Here is an 11,616-nt window from a genome sequence, read left to right as displayed (position 1 = left end):
CACCACATATTTATTTACTTCCCTTTACAGCAAAACCTATTGGAAGAAATATTTATACGAGCTTTCTTCAGTTCTTCTATGATGCCTTTCTGAAATAGCCCCAATCAGATCTTTTTTGCCCAACCGTTTCAGCAAAACTGCTGAAGATATTCACATTGTTATAGCCATGGTTAAGTCTCAGATGTCATCTTACTTGGGATATTGGCAGCATTTGACATAGTTGATCATCTCTACCTTGCAACTCTTTCTTCATTTGGTTTCCAAGACACCACACTCGCCTCATTTCCCTTCCTCACTGGCCACTGTGCAAAGCTGTCAGTTCTCTTGAAACTGCTTTGTGGGTTCAATGCAAATCCAACCACAATTCCAATAGAGTTTTGCCTTTGTGTAGATCATGACACATTAATTCTTAAATTTATGTAGAAGTGCCAAGACTAGCTAGGACACTGATACTTATTGTAATGGTATATTCAGATGGCACGATATTTTTGCAAGAGTAGACAAATAGACCAATAAAAGAGTAGTGATCTCAGAAACAGTGTAGACACACTCATGTGTAGACACAGAACTGGTGACCAAGGAAGTGTGTTAGACCAGTGGGGAAATGATTGGATTTTGAATAAATAGAACAATTGGTTGCCCGCATTGAAAAATATGAACTTGGATCCCTACTTTACAACACAAATAAAAATAATTCTAGGTGGGTTTCAAGCCTAAATGCGAAGGGCAAAACCAAAGCGCTTTAAGAATACAATGAGGCAGGGCCGGGTGCCGTGGCTCACTCTTGTAATCCCAGCATTTTGGGAGGTCGAGATGGGCAGATCAGGAGTTTGAGACCACCAGCCTGGCCAACATGGTGAAACCCCGTCTCTACTAAAAATACAAAAATTAGCTGGGCATCCACCTGTAGTCCCAGCTGCTTGGGAGGCTGAGGTGGGACAATCGCTTGAACTCGGGAGGCAGAGGTTGCAGTGAGCCGAGATGGCACCACTGCACTCCAGCCTGGGCCACAGATCGAGACTCCATCTCAAAAACAAAGCAAAACAAAACAAACAAAAAACAATAAGGCAAAATACCTTCATATACTCATGGTAGCAAAGTTTTTCTTCATCATGACACAGAAACATTAACCCTAAATGAAAATTACGAAACATTCAGTGACCTTAAAATTAGGAATGTCCATTGATCAAAAGACACCATAAAGAGAGTGAAAACCTTATGTAGTAGGTTGCTATGAATAAAAGCAGAACAAGCAAAAAGGAGTGAAAACACAAGTGAAAAATTGGGAGGAGATAATGGAATCACATATAACTGACGAAGGGCTCAAACCTTAGATGCCAATAAGCATCTAAATAAATTGTGGTATATTCGCAGAATAGAATATTATATAATGAGAATGGAAGATCCATAACTGCATGAAAGCATACAGATGAATCACAAAAAGCCAAAAAAAGCTTCCACACTGACCCATTTATGCAAAGTTCACAAGCAGGCAAAACTCATGAATTACCACCTAAGTGGTGACATTGTAAAGAAAAGCGAGGGGCTGATTACCAGAGTCAGGATAGTGTTCACCTCTGGCAGAGGGAGGGATGTGGCTGAGAAGGGGCCCGGAGGACTTCTGGGATGTCAATAGTGGTTCACTGCTTGACCTGGGAGACTGTTCATGGATGTGCAATTTATTCATCGTCATTAAAACAGACTTATGGGCCGGGCGTGGTGGCTCACACCTGTAATCCCAGCACATTGGGAGGCTGAGGCAGGCATATCACTTGAGGTCAGGAGTTCGAGACCAGACTGGCCAACGTGGGGAAACTCCGTCTGTACTAAAAGTATAAAAATTAGCCGGGCGTGGTGGTGGGCGCCTGTAATCCCAGCTACTTGGGAGGCTGAGATGGGAGAATGACTAGAACCCAGGAGGTGGAGGTTGCAGTGGGCCGAGATCACACTACTTCACTCCAGTCTGGGCAACAGAGCGAGACTCTTGTGTCAAAAAAACAAAACAACCCCCTCTATACATTTAGGTTTTATACACTCTTATGCACAGACCTCACAAGTGAAGCAGAGTGCAGTGGGAAGTGGGAGTAGCGTGAGTGTCCGAGAGACTCCTGCACACAGGCTTGCAGAGACTCCAGCCTCCTGGTGTGAACCACACAGTGTAGGCGGCCTCCTTCCTGCAGAACAATCCCTGGGCTCTGGGTCTTGCCTTCTGTTTGTGGAGATCGCCTGGTGGGGAATCCTCTATCGTGTGCCCCTGACACCAGCCATAGAGCAGGGCCTCTCGGGACGGACAGGACCTGCCCATTTTGTCCTCAGATGTTGTGGTCCATCTCCCCTCAGGCCTCATTCACACCCACAATAGCCCAGGACACATGGGCTTTGGGGCCTGGTGGGCCTCATAAAAGCCTGGAACCCCGAGCCCTGGTGGTGTGACCTTGGGAAAGTCACCTGTCCTAGACCAGCCTCAGTTCCCCATTCATAAAGGGGGCTAATGCCCATCAAGCAGGGTAGGTGCAGGCTTTGGGGAAAACGTGTGTACTGCCCTCCTCCTGAGCCCACGTTAGACAGGTCTTATAGTCAAGGCAGGGTAGGAGGGTGGACAGGAGCAGGGGCTGGAGCAACACAGGTTGGGACTAAATTGCCCAGGGTCACAACAGTGGGCAAGTGGCTTCAGCCCTCTGTGCCTCCCTTTGCTCGTCTGTCATCAGGGTAATAACTTTTCCTCCTCACAGGATTAAGTGAGGAAGAGGTGAGATGACCCTTCAGTCACTGAGCAGTGCCAGGCACAGGGCAAGACTGAGTACCCGCCTGTTGTCATCCCCCCTGGCTGGAGCTCTTGCAATCACTGTTACGCCCCCACCCTGCCCTCTCCCATTAATCTGTTAATGTGGTGAATTACATTGATAAGTTTGTACATCTATCTTTTAAAATTGAGATGCAATCTTGTTCTGTCACCCAAGCTGGAGTGCAGTGGCACAATCACGGCTCACTGCAGCCTCAACCTCCTGGGTTCAAGTGATCCTCCGACCTCAGCCTCCCGAGTAGCTGGGACTACAGGCGCATGCCACCATGCCCAGCTAATTTTTATATTTTTACTAGAGACAGGGTTTTGCCATGTTGCCCAGGCTGGTCTCGAGCTCCTGAGCTCAAGCAATCCACCCGCCTCAGCCTCCCAAAGTGCTAGGATTACAGGTATGAGCCTCCGCGCCTGGTCCTACTTTTCTTTTTTAAAATTTTAGTGGCCAGTTACTAGATAAACTCTATTTCTATCACCCATTTACAGGTGAGGGCCTTCCATGTTCTTAACGGCCCTGAGCTCAGCCCTTTGCCGAGGACTTCCTGTTTGCCTCTCCCTCCTCCTTGTGACTAGGGCCAGCATCTTAGTCTCACAGTGGCCCCTTCTCTCTCTGTCCTCAGCCTTCAGCCCTGCTATCACCCACCCGCATCCTACAACCCCTCTGCTTCCCCTCTTCAGTGTTTTTTTGTCCAGGGTGAGACCAAGTCCAAACCTGAGCTTTCTGCTAAGTCAAAGTGACTTTTTCCTTTCGGTCAGGGAAGCCTGACTGAAGCCTCTGGTCCCAGGGTGAGGTCTTGGTGTCTCCAGGAACAGCGCAGCCATGGACGGCCACCCTACAGCGATACCTTCCTTTGCCAGCAGGGGGCATCTTATCTCCAAGACAGGGAAAGCCTCAGAGAAGACAGGAACAGTCTTAAACATTAACTGCTTGTAGGGTCACAGGCTTCAGGGTGCATGAGCTCCAGGCTGGGTGTCCCTTGGAGCCTCCCTCTCTGCATGTGGACAGGTAGGGGCAGCCAAAGGCCTGGCTTTTACTGTTGTTCGGGGTCTTCTACAGATGACTCTCCTCCTCCTCCTCTTCCTCTTTTTCCTTCTACCAGGAACTCATTTCCATCACTAAAAAGAGGTTCTCATATTTTTAATCCTCTTTATCTCACTTAAAGGGTCCATTATAGGATTTTTCCACAAGATTCACTAGCTCTGAGGCCTGTGCCCAGGGCAGGTCAGGCTATAGGTTGGCCAGGTTGGCTGAGGGCACCAGCCTGGATCCTGAAGACACTGGAGACAGCCCCAACAGAGCCTGGGGCTCAGGAAAAGGCCACCAACCCCCCAGCCAGATCCTGGCCAGCTGCCGGCTCCGCCTCCACCCTGTCCTCTCCCAGGGCCTGAACACCGGGTCTAGAAGCTCCAGGCCTGGTGGTCTGGGGGAGACACGGGCTGGGAGGATCCCTCGAAAGAGGAGGCAGGAGACAATCTCTGTACGGCTTGAGGGGGTGCACAGCTGTGGGGTGAGGCACGCCCCACCTAGAACAGGCCCACTGACCTGCTGTGCAGCTGCAGGCCCAGTTGCTTCCCTCTACAGGGCTCAGTCTCCTCACCTGTGCAATGGGCATCATTACACCCCCAACGTGCAGGGGATGCTCGTGAATGGAGGGGAGCCGAGGCGTTGAGAAAGTAGATTTTGGCTCGAGAGGAGGAGGAGCAGGTCAGGATTGGTGGGGAAGGACGGATGCGGCCACCTCAGGCATGGCCAGGGGCTGCCTTCCTCAAAGTGCTCAGGACAGTCAGGCGGGGGAAGTTCTGAGTCTGTGAGCAGAACCGTGGTCTGGGGACCAGGTGAGGTTGTCTCTGCAGTGTTCTGGGGTGGCCAGCCACTGTGCCACTGTTCCTTCCTGTTTGTCCTCATCTCTGCCCACGGGGAGCCCCAAGATGCTCCAAGAGCTCACAGTGAGCTCATGTGAGTTACTGCGACCCACATGCAGTCATTAGAGCCATGTGTCATCATCACAACAGCCACCAGGTTAACACTTGGATAATTTATCCAAATAACAACTCACCTGTTCTGATGTGATTTGCATGATATGCCATCATTTATTATTATACTCCTATTGGATGTTTAGGTAGTGTTCGATTTACTTTTTTGCCACTATAAACTATCTCTGGTGAGCATTGTTTCCCATACATGTAAACTTGGGAGAGACACAGGAATGTTTATATAGTAAAACTATTTGTAATAGCAAAATACTGGAAACAACCCAATTATACATCATCAGGAAATGCATAAGTAAATGCATAAGACGTCATGGAATACTACACAGCTATGAGATGGAGTGAACTAAGGTACACAAAGACACAATGTTAAGTGAAAGAAGGCAGATGCAAAAGAGGAGACGATATATGCTTTTCATATATGGCTCAAAACCAAACAAAACTAGTATTTAGGCATACATACACCTGTGTTAAAACAGTTTTACAGAAAACAAGGATTCTGGCCAGTCGTGGTGACTCACATCTGAAACCCCAGCACTTTGGGAGGCCGAGGTGGGAGGACCACTTGAGTCCAGGAGTTTGAGACCAGCCTGAGCAACATGGCGAACCCCATCTCTACAAAAAATACAAAAATTAGCTGGGCATGGTGGCATGCGCCCATAGTCCCAGCTACTCAGAGGCAGAGGAGGGAGGATCACTTGAGCCTGGGAGGCAGAGGTTGCAGTGAGCCAAGATCGGGCCACTGCACTCCAGCCTGGGTGAAAGTACGAGACCCTGTCTCAAAACAACAACAACAAACAACCAAACAAGCAAAATCCCACACAAGGATTTTCAACTGCTTGATTGATACCATTTAAAAAATTTATTTAAAAAATTGTCACAGTAGAATTGACTTTGGGGGAGTTTCTATGAATTTTAATATGTGTAGATTCATGTAACCACCACTTTAATTAGTATTCAGAACAGTTCTATCACCCTAAGGAACTCCATTGTGCCTCCCCTTATAGTCACTCCCTCCCCTTACCCCCTCACCCACGCAACACTCCATCACTACATTTTTTTTTTTTTTTTGACATAGCGGCTCACTGCAGCCTTGACCTCCTGGGCTCAAGTGATTCTCCCACCTCAGTCTCCCGAGTAGATGGGACTACAGACACATGTGCCACCACACCCAGCTAAATTTTGTATTTTTTGTAGAGATGGGGTTTCGCCGTGTTGCCCAGGGGTCTCGGACTCCTGAGCTCAAGTGATCCGCCAACTTCGGCCTCTCAAAGTGTTGAGAGTACAGGCGTGAGCCACTGCAGCTGGTCAGGCCTTTCAATTACAATGTTGAATAGCAAGAGTGAGAGTGGACATTCTTGCCTCATTTCCGATCTTAGGGAGAAAGCATTTAGTTTTTCTCTATTAAGTATGATCTAAGCTGGGCAGGGTGGCTCACGCCTGTAATCCCAGCACTTTGGGAGGGGGTGGGCGGATCACGAGGTCAGGAGATCGAGACCATCCTGGCTAACACAGTGAAACCCCATCTCTACTAAAAATACAAAAAAATTAGCCGGGCGTGATGGCAGCCACCTGTAGTCCCAGCTACTCCAGAGGCTGAGGCTGAGAATGGCATGAACCCGGGAGGTGGAGCTTGCAGTGAGCTGAGATCGCGCCACTGCCCTCCAGCCTGGGCAACAGAGCGAGAATACGTCTCAAAAAAAAAAAAAAATATGATCTAAGCTTGCAGTGAGCTGAGATCGCGCCACTGCACTCCAGCCTGGGCAACAGAGCGAGAATACGTCTCAAAAAAAAAAAAAAAATATGATCTAAGCTGTAGGCTTTTTTTTCTTTTTGGTGGAGGCTTTATATCAGGTTAAGAAAGTTATTTTCTTGTTTGCTAAGAGTGTTTTTTAGGATCATGAATCAACGCTGAATTTTGTCAGAAGCTTTTTCTGCATGACATGATATGATTATGTGGTTCAGTTACTTTCGATTGTCAATATGGTAGATTGCATTTATTGATTTTTGTTTTATTTTATTTTAATTTGTTTTATTTTTTTGAGACAGAGTCTCTCTGTCACCCAGGCCGGAGTGTAGTCGTGCTATATCAGCTCATTGCAACTGCCTCCCGGGTTCAAGCAATTCTCGTGTCTCAGCCTCCCAAGTAGCTGGGACTACAGGTGTGTGTCACCACACCTGACTAATTTTTGTATTTTTAGTAGAGATGGGGTTTCCCCATGTTGGCCAGCCTCATCTCAAACTCCTGGGCTCAAGCGATCCCCCTACCTCAGCCTCCCAAAGTGCTGGGATTACAGGTATGAGCCACTGCACCCGGTCACATTGATTGATTTTTGAATATTGTGTCAGCTTTGCATCGCCAGGATAAGCCTCACTTGGTCATGGTGTCTTATTTTTGTACATTGGATTTGAATTGGTAATATTATGTTGAGGATTTTTTTTTGCATCTATGTTCATGAAGGAAGTTGGGCTGTACTTTTCCAATACTTTCTTTTTTTCTGGTTTTGGTATCAGGGTAATGCTATTTGAGAAGTGTTCCTGTCTTTTATTTTTTGAAGAGAGTTTGTAGAATTGGTATTATTTCTTCTTAGATGTTTGACACAATTTGCCAGTGAAACCATCTGGACCTGGCAACTTTATTTTCTTCTTCTTTTTAAAAAAGACTTTTTTTTTTTTTTTTTTTTTTTTAAAGAGCAGTTTTAGGTTTACAGTAAACCTGAGAGGAAGGTACAGACATATCCCATATACCCCTCACCTCCACACATGTACAGCCTCCCCATTATCAGCAACCCTCACCAGCGTGGTGCATTCGTTACAATTGATTGTTATCACCCCAAGTCCACGGTTTACATGAGGGTTCACTCTTAGTGTTGTACATTTTATGGGTTGGCTTAACTGTATAATGACATGTTTTCACCATTATAGTATAATACAGAGTAATTTCACGGCCCTGAAATCCTCTGTGTTCTGCCTATTCATCCCTCCCTCCCCTCTAACTCCCAGCGACCGCTGATCTTTTGACTGTCTCCATAGTTTTGCCTTTTCCAGAATGTCATATATAGTTGGAATGATATAGTATGTATCTTTCACTTAGTAATATGCATTTCAGTTTCCTCTATGTCTTTTCGTGGCTTGATAGCTCATTTTTACTTAGTGCTGAATAATATTCCATTCTCTGGATGTACCATATCTTACTTATCCATTCCCCTACTGAAGGTCATCTTGATTGCTTCCCAGTTTTGGCAATTACGAATAAAGTTACTTCAAACATCTGTGTGTTTGCAAAGGTATAGACTAGAAGACGAAACATAAATAAACAAACATCCATGTGCAGGCTTTTGTGTGGAAGTAAGTTTTCAGCTCTCTCAGTAGATACCAAGGAGCATGATTCCTGTATGGTATGGTAAGACTATGTTTAGTTTTTAAAGAAAACACCAAACTGTCTCCCAAAGTGACTGTTCTATTTTGCATTTTGCCAGCAGTGAATGAGTGTTCCTGTTGCTCCACATCCTCGCCAGCATTTGGTGTTGTCAGTGTTCTGGATTTTGGCTATTCTACTAGGTGTATAGTGGTATCTCATTGCTGCAAATTCTTTTTTTTTTCTTTTTCTGTTTAAACTTTTCTTTCTGGGGCCAGCAACATTCAGCAACTTCTCTCTTTTTTAAAAAAGGTTTCCAAGTATGAATTCAGTTTTTACTAGATACAAATCTATTCAGACTATCTGTTTCTTCTGCTTTCTTGCTTTCCTTTGGGTTATTTGAACATTTTTTTCTTTTCTTTTTAAAAATTTTAATAAAAATATCTACAATTGCGCACTTTTTTTTTTTGAGAGAAGGTCTGGCTCTGTTGCCCAGGTTGGAGTGCAGTGGCATGATCAGGGCTCACTGCAACCTCAACTTCCCGGGCTCAAGCAATCCTCCGCCTCAGCCTCCCAAAGCGCTGGGATTAGAGGTGTGAGCCACCACACCTGGCCTGAACATTTTGAAGTATTTCTTTTTATTTTATCTATTGTGTTTTGACGCTATCTTTTTGTATACTTTTTAATGTGATTCATCATCTAGGAATTAAAATATACATACTTAACTCTTTATTGACTACTTAGAATAAATCTTTTACTATTTCACATGGAAGGTAGAAACCTTACCATCATATAGGTCCCTTTAGTCTTCCTGCCTTTATATTTTTATATATATATATATACAATTATATTATAATTATCTTGTACATTATACCCACATACCTTGAAATCCCATCACACAATGCTTTAATGAATGAATACACACACACACACACACACACACACACACACACACACATATATATTTTTGAGATGGAGTCTCACTCTGTCGCCCAGGCTGGAGTGCAGTGGCACGATCTCTGTTCACTGCAACCTCCACCTCCCTGGTTCAGGCAATTCCCCTGCCTCAGCCTCCCGCCTGAGTAGCTTGGATTATAGGCATGAGCCACTGCACCTGGCCAATTTTTATATTCTTGTAAAGATGGGGGTCTCATTGTATTCCTCAGGCTGGTCGTGAACTCCTGGCCTCAAGCAATCCATCCAACTCGTTGTCCCAAAGCACTGGGATTACAAGTATGAGCCACTGTGCCTGGTCTGTGTTTTAATTTTTAATTTTTCCTTTCAAATCTTAAGTATGTTTTAATTAATTCGAAAGCAGAATAATAGTCTATTACATTTAGCCAAATATTTACCATTTCTGTTGCTCTTTCTTCATTCATGAAGTTCCAAGTTTCCTTCTCATATCATTTTCCTTCTGTCTGAAGAACTTCCATTGCAATTCTTTTAGGTCTGCTAACAACACATTTTGTTTGTTTGCCTTTATCTGTGACTATCTTATTTATACCTTCATTCCTGAAGGATACTTTGCTGGATCTAGGCTGACAGTTCTTTTCTTTCAGCACTTAAACAGTGTTGAGATAGGGTGGACATGGTGGCTTAGGCCTGTAATCCCAGCACTTTGGGAGGCCAAGGCGGGAGCATCGCTTGAACCCGGGAGTTTGAGACCAGCCTGGGCAACATACTGAGACCTCAGCTCTACAAAAAAAAAAAAAAAAAAATTAGCCTGGCATGCTGGCACGCACTTATAGTCCCAGCTACTTGGGTGGCTCAGGCGGGAGGATCGCTTGAACCCAGTTTGAGGCTGCAGTGAGCTAAGATTGCACCCACTGCACTCCAGACTGGACAACAGAATAAGACCATATCTCAGAAAAAAAAAATGCCAAGACACTTCCTACTCACGTCCATGGTTCCTGATGAAAATTCTACAGCGATTTCACTCATGGTTTTCCCAAAAGTAAGGCATCCTTTTTCTCTGGATGCTTTCAAGATTTGTTTTCTTTGTCTTTAGTTTTCAGCAGTTTGATCATGGTATGTCTGGGCATGGATTTCTTTGGGTCTACTCTAGCTGGGGTTTGCTGAGCCTGTTGAATCTGTAGGTTTATGTTCTTATCAACTTTATGGTATTTCTACCAATTATTACATCAAATATACATATGTGTATACATGTGTATATATGTATATATGTGCATATGTGTGTGTGTGTGTATATATATATATATATATATATATTTTTTAGTTTTAGTTTTTTTTTTTTTTTGAGATGGAGTCTCACTCTGTTGCCCAGGCTGGAGTGCAGTGGCGTGATCTTGGCTCACTGCAACCTCTGCCTCCCGGGTTCAAGCGATTCTCCTGCCTCAATCTCCTGAGTAGCTGGGACTACAGGTGCACGCCACCACGTCCGGCTAATTTTTGTATTTTTAGTAGAGATGGGGTTTCACCATGTTGGCCAGGATGGTCTCGATCTCCTGACCTCGTGATCTGACCGCTTCAACCTCCCAAAGTGCTGGGTTTACAGGCGGGAGCCACTGCACCCGGTCAATTTTTTCTTTTATAGAAATGGGATCTCATTTTATTGTCAAGTCTGATCTTGAACTCCTGGGCTCAAGTAATCATCCTGCCTCAGCCTCCCAAAGTGCTTGGATTAAAAGTGTGAGCCACATGCCTGGCCAAATATATGTATGTTTAACCAAATACTTGCATTACCAGAAAAAGGGGTCCTGGTCCAGACCCCAAGAGAGAATTCTTGGAGTTTGAACAGGAAGGGATTCGAGGAGAGTCGCAGACTTCAGTGAAGGAAGAGATAGTTGGCCAGGTGTGGTGGCTCACGCCTGTAATCCCAGCACTTTGGGAGGACGAGGGGAGTGGATCACCTGAGGTCAGGAGTTTGAGACAAGCCTGGCCAACATGGTGAAATTCCATCTCTACTAAAAATACAAAAACATTAGCTGGGCGTGGTGGCAGGTGCCTGTAATCCCAGCTACTTGGGAGGCTGAGGCAGGAGAATCGCTTGAACCCAGGAGGTGGAGGTTGCAGTGAGCCGAGATCATGCCATCGTTCTCCAGCCTGGGCAACAAAAGCCAAATTCCTTTAAAAAAAAAAAAAAAAGAAGAGATAACTTATTGAAAGCTAGTCCATTACAGAGGAGGGTGTCCCCAGAAAGGAAGCAGAGGAATGCACTATCTTTGCTTTAAGTTTTTATTTTCTTTTTGAGACAGGGTCTTGCTTTGTCCCCAAGGCTGAAGTTCAGTGGTGCGATCTTGGCTCACTGCAGCCTTGACCTCCTGGGCTCCAGTGATCCCCCCACCTCAGCCTCCTGAGTAGCTGGGACTATAGGTGCATGCCACCATGCCCAGCTAATTTTTCTATTTTTTTTTGTAGAGATGAGATTTTGTCACGTTGCCCAGGCTGGTCTTGAACTCCTGAGCTCAGGCGATCTGCCCACCTCAGCCTCCCAAAGTGCTAGGATTACAGG

Source organism: Nomascus leucogenys, chromosome X, assembly GCF_006542625.1.
Source record: "Nomascus leucogenys isolate Asia chromosome X, Asia_NLE_v1, whole genome shotgun sequence".
NCBI lineage: Eukaryota > Metazoa > Chordata > Mammalia > Primates > Hylobatidae > Nomascus > Nomascus leucogenys.
Note: the sequence above shows the minus strand (reverse complement) of the source record.